Consider the following 6,000-nt stretch of genomic DNA (forward strand, 5'->3'; position numbering starts at 1 on the left):
AAGGTCCCTTAGAACACCTAGTGATGGATAAAGGGGGCATTTATTAGATCAAGAGCTGCAAATGAGGTGCCAAGGCATGTATGTGCCCATTGACTCCAGAGCCAATAGGTAAATAAATAGGATTTAATTAGGAATGCAGATTTTATTTGAAGTTCAGTGCAAAGCCACCAACTAGTTTAAACATTGAAGTGACATGATATAATTTATACTCCAGAAGTATCACTCTGACTTTCATACAGAGAATAGATGTCACTGATCAAACTGACATAGACCAGCTATGAAACTATTGAGATAGTCTATGTGAGCCGTGATGGAGCCTTTGACTAAGGTGGTATTAATGGAAATACAGCATGAATGACTTAGGATGTACTTTGGAGGTCAAGACAGCAGCCGGGACTTGATGGTAAAATGGATGTATAGCACAGGAAAGTTCCCATTTTTATCTGAGTGAATCTTAAGAAGGTCAAATGAAATAATTGGTATGTAAGTGCCTTATAAATATAAAGCTTCTTTTAAATTATGCCATTTCACATCTATTGACATATCAAGAACTCAAAGCAGTTTTGCCTGTGTTCCAACTCTGTCCTCTATAGCACAATTTCATCTTGTTCAATAGCCTTAATGCCTACATGAATACCATATAATGCTTTGCCTGCTTTATGGATGAACACTGACTATATCTAAATGGTATCTATATTTCCTTTGAATACTGCAAACTGGTATTTGATCATTTCATTTTCCTACAGAAGATGAAACATTATGATTTTCAATAATCCATAAAGACAGACATTTGTTTCCTTTGTGAAACTGTACCCTTCAATGATTATTCCTCACATTAATCATAGTAAAAGCAATGCATAAGGTAATCTCTTTCTTCCTGCAGATAATAAATGTCTGCTGTTGACAGAAAAAGTGTGGAAAGGTGAAAGGCAGGGTGAGCTCTGTGTGTTTGTGAGATAAACAACTGTCAGCCGCTCCTAAGACTGCTGTGATTGTGTGAGGCCAAAGTTGACTCTTTACATAATGATGAGAATAAAACTAATTTTTCTCTGACTGATGATTCAAAAAATTTCACTGGGGATATCTACCCTATAATTTGTGTCCAGAAATCTAACTTTATTAAATGCCTATAAATTCATAGTTTATATTGTTAAACACTGAAGAAATTTGCATTTGAAATTGCTTGTACAGCTACTCTCTTCCTTAAAATCATTGGTGATGGCAGCACCTGGGTGGCTCAGTGAATTGAGCATCTGACTTTGACTCAGGTTATGATTTCGCAGTTTGTAGGTTCAAGCCCCATCTTGGGCTCTCTGCTGTCAGCACGGAGCCTGCTTCAAATCCTCTGTCTCCTCTCTCTCTGCCCCTCCCCCACTTGCAAACTCTCTCCCTCTCTCTCAAAGAATAAATAAACATTAAAAAAAAATCATTGGTGATCTATTGGTCTGCTAAAATCTGAGAAAACCTAGCTGTTCCCTAATCAGAAATCACTAAGACCTTAGCCAAATGTGAAATATTTTTTTAAGTTATTTACTTATTTTGAGGGAGAGCCAGGGTGAGCAGGGGAGGGGGAGAGAGAGAATCCCAAATAGACTCCATGATGTCAGCTCAGAGTCTGATGTGGGCCTCAATCCCACGAATCATGAGGTCATGACCTGAGCCGAAAATCAAGACTCAGACGCTTAACCAATGAGCCACAAAGGTTCTCTAACCAAATATGAAACTTTGAATGCAACTTTAATCTGAGATATAAAAGATATGAAATACATTTGAATAAGAAAAATAGGTGTTTTCACATAACATTCTTGGGGATATACTTCAATGGTTTTATAGAGATGAATTCCACTTGGTATTTCTTGTAAGCAAAAGGAGAAGGGGGTTGACATTTATTTAATGCTCATTTTGACATTGCACTTTATGAATAGTTTCAATAGAGTGCCTCATTTAATTCTGATGAAAGCCAAGCAAATTAGGTGTCACTATAAAGCTTTTTATCAGATTTTTAAAAATGAGACTCAGATGGGGGAAATGTGACTCACATAGGTCATGAAAATTTCCCAAGATCTTGTAAATGCTGCCATTATTAAAGGTAGATACATCTGATTCCTAGCTCACGTTTTCTCTATTATGCCAAACTAGATGATGCATAAGATTTCAATGGATTTTTAAGTGATTTTTAAAAGAGGTTTTAACAATTTAAAAAAATAATGTTTTATTCATGGTACCACACGTGCCCTGCAATATTTCTAAACCCACAAACATATATGTGTAATCTCTTTTTCAAGAATACTTGGCCTCTCTGGAAACATCTCATGCATTCAAGACCCAGATCTCAAGACCCAGACCAAACATATTCCCTTCTGGATAGAATTGCCTAACTCCTACAGGAAGAATTTACTGTTGCCTCACTCCACCCTCACCACACATATACACCACTTTAGTAACATACCACATTAAAGGAAATAATTGTATAACAGTCTCCTTGTCTCCCCCCAGCTACCAGGGAAATACTCCAGGAAAGTGACCATATATTATTCAACTTTGAATCTTCAATACTTAGCACACAGATGCCTGGCACAGAGTCATTAAATTAATCTTTTCTTAACTGATTAATTGATAAATGGACACATACTAAATTTAATGTATTATAATTCCTGTTACATCTCTGATATAAATATATTTATATATCAATATATTAAACTAGTTAAGGAAGACAACACATTTATGATAAAAAATGTTAATGTCTAAATTATTAATATGGGCAATAAGTTCAAGCACATTAGTCCTTCATTCATAGTACCCATTTTGTAGCTTAGGAATAAGGACGTTTTAGGTGTTTTCTAACATATTCAGAAGTCAAAATATATGCCCTACACAAATATATGAATCCATTTTGATGAATATGTGAGTCAAGGTATGGATAGATGGATGAATGAATAAATAAGGTAATTAGTGATTTCTTATCTAGAATGAGGTATATAGCTTAGTTTTAATAACTGCAGATATCAGATTTATTTCACAAGAGATATCACTTTTTTTTTAAGAAATAGAATAATATATACAGGTCAAGAGAGATTAAATACTTTTTTTGGCGAGAGAGAGAAAGAGAGAGGGAGGGAGGAAGGGAGAGAGGATATAGGGCAGAAAGAGAGAGGGACAGAAGATCCGAAGCAGTCTCCAAGCTTTCAACATAGAGCCCAATGCTGGGCTTGAATCCATGAACTGTGAGATCATGACCTGAGCTGAAATCTTAACTGAGTGAGCCACCCAGGCACCCCTAAATTAAATACTATTTAACATATGCATTACTATTTATAGCAAGGATATGGCCATATTTCTTTTCTTGTATGCAAAATATTAAAACCAAATATTTCCTAAATTGGAAATTCTTTTAGGAAATGTGAAGAGTTAAATGCTTGTATTGCTTTAGAGAAAAAAAATTAGTTTTAAGGGAGACTAAGAGGAATTTAATAATAATGGTTGACCTTTCATTTACTAAGTTAACTGTCTCATACTGATCACTCACAGGTACCTTACTAGGTGCTTTAAAATGTGAATTCTGGTCCTTAAATGAGGTAACCAATTTAGTTCATGCTTTGTAGCACACTTGGATGACGAAACAATTCCAGACAAATTAAGTGTCTTGCTTGTGGCTATACAACTTAGATAAAGGCCCACATAGATATAATAATAAAGACAATAAAGATGGGTACCAACAGAGGCAAGTGAGAGAGAGAGGGGGAGAGAGAAGATTATGAGTATGTTCAGGATCAGGAAATACTTCATTGTAGACAAAGAGTATCCATGGGATGAATCCAAAAATGTAGGAAGGATTTCCCAGGAAAACAAGAATGAGAAGGAATTCAAAGCAGAGGAATTACCCAGTGCAAAGTTATGTGTGCAGAGGAATAAAAGAGAACTAAGAAATTTCTTAAGCATTGTTACCTTGAACATAAAGTAGGCCAATGAAAGATAGAGAATGGAACTGGAGAGGTAGGGCTAGGCCTCAGGAGATCTTTTACACCATGCTAAACTTTTCACATTTTAGTTTGTGAGATACCAGTGAAAATTTTGGCATTTTGGCATTTTAGAAAGGCTAGTCTGGTAGCATGGTTAGCCTCAGTGGGGTAATGGTGGTGAATTAGGTGGTGAGGGATCCCTTAGGAGGATACACTACAAGTCCAGCTGAAGACACTGGCAGGAGAAAACAATGAAGATCTGAACTTCCGCAGTACTTGTGGGATAAAGAGAGGTCACATGGGAAAGAGCTTTAGGAGTCAAATTAGATAGGAATTCATTATCTCTTTTATGTGGTTGAGAAAAGGAAAGAGAAATTTAGGATGTGCTTGGAGTTTCCACCTTGGTGGTAGCAGGAACCCTAACTATCAGAAAGACATACATATGTCAAAAGATAAAATGTCCTAGTATCAGTTCATGGTTACAAGTGCACATTCATCTTTTAGTTTTAAAGGTGTGTAAGATATTTCAAATCATTGTGTCAATGGTGATCCGATATCTCTGACTCTACAGAAGAGAGAGAAGAAATTAGAAATCTTTATAGCTCTTCTCAACTTTTTTATTCCAAAACTTAACATTGTAGGCCTTTGAATTCTCTTTCTCTAAGTGATTTTTTATGTTCTATCTTTATTAAATGATCATCTGAATTATGCATACAAGAGATTTTTTTTTTCTTCTTCTAAGACTGTTCTGGTGATTGTGCCATCAACTCGTAATTTACTGGCCATCTTTACTTTTTTCCATGATTTAGCCAATCCAAACTTTTAAAACACCCCCACTTTCCACAGCTTCCTAAAAACACATTCAAGTCCAGATACTAAATAAATATCGGTCAACAAATTAGACAGCACTTTGATCACTTTTGAAAATTTGCAATAGAGAAAGACGAAGGGATGGGCAAAGTGTTATAACCTCTAAATTCTCATGAAGTAGCTCCCAGCAGGAGTTTATATGAGGATATTTACCAGAAACTCTTTAGTTTTGCCTGTATTTTTAATTAAATATCTACCAGTAATCAATGGTATTTGAATATAATCATTTATTTTGCTGCTTTTATTTTGTAAATACTCTGTAGTAAGTACACCTGGTTGCCTGTTCCAAATCTTGAGTGGACTTTCTGCTTTCAGGTTAAGTTGGTTTGCTTGTGTCCTAATAATTAAATTTGCTTTCAGGAAGACACCCTTAGTGTTGAGTTCTAGGAACTTCATGGATAGAGATGTACGAGATAGCTTTAAACTGTCACGCTTTATGGAACAGCCTGGGACATTAATTGAAAATCTAACACATCATACTTCATTTTGTGTAAAATGTACAAATGTTTTTTACAACTTTGACATTTCAGTAATCACTTAGAAAAAAAAAGTCTTGGGCAAATCATACGGGAAGATAGTTATCTTCCGTCCTTAACAAATCTGACTGCTTTGGAAATAATCAACTCATAAATATTTAGCTAATATACACCCAGAGCAATGGATTGTGCAAAATTAAATGCCTCATTGAAACAATTAATTTCAAATGCAATGATTTATTGAGCATACTTTACTGGAAATTTAATAGAAATATGGACTCAAAGTAATTTGAGCAGAGGATGTTTGCAGTGTCTTTGATTCCTGGCCAAAATATATTCTTTCCTACCCTGCAGGTGAACCTGAAGAAAGAGCAAACTTCCAGTAAAGCTCTCTAATTGAATCTTTGGGTCAGAGTTTGATGAGAGGAGGCAATGACCACAGATTGTAAAATAATAATAATAATAATAATAATAAATATACACTGAATAAGTAAACAAAATGAAGTAATCCTTTCATATTTCACATACATTCTGCAGCTAAGCCCTCAGGGAAGAAAATGCCACTTTAGTAAAAGCTTGTTGTCATCATGAGTCCACTTCAAAAGAATACATCTCATGCTTCTCAAAGCATCAATAACCAAATATATCCCCAGGCATCTCTGAAACATTCAGTCCTGCAATTTCCTGTAAGCAGG

At 35.4% G+C, this 6,000-nt stretch overlaps 1 long non-coding RNA gene across 1 annotated transcript in view; it reads left to right on the forward strand.

The window, feature by feature from the left end:
- The window catches only part of LOC123382235, a 634,835-nt gene extending 629,048 nt beyond the window's left edge, over positions 1-5,787 (forward strand). The window contains exon 4 of the long non-coding RNA XR_006590283.1: positions 5,660-5,787. This is a non-coding gene — a long non-coding RNA (uncharacterized LOC123382235). The remainder of the gene's footprint in view (positions 1-5,659) is intronic.
- Positions 5,788-6,000: the final 213 nt, after the last annotated feature.

Source organism: Felis catus, chromosome E2 (assembly GCF_018350175.1).
Source record: "Felis catus isolate Fca126 chromosome E2, F.catus_Fca126_mat1.0, whole genome shotgun sequence".
Taxonomy (NCBI): Eukaryota; Metazoa; Chordata; class Mammalia; order Carnivora; family Felidae; genus Felis; species Felis catus.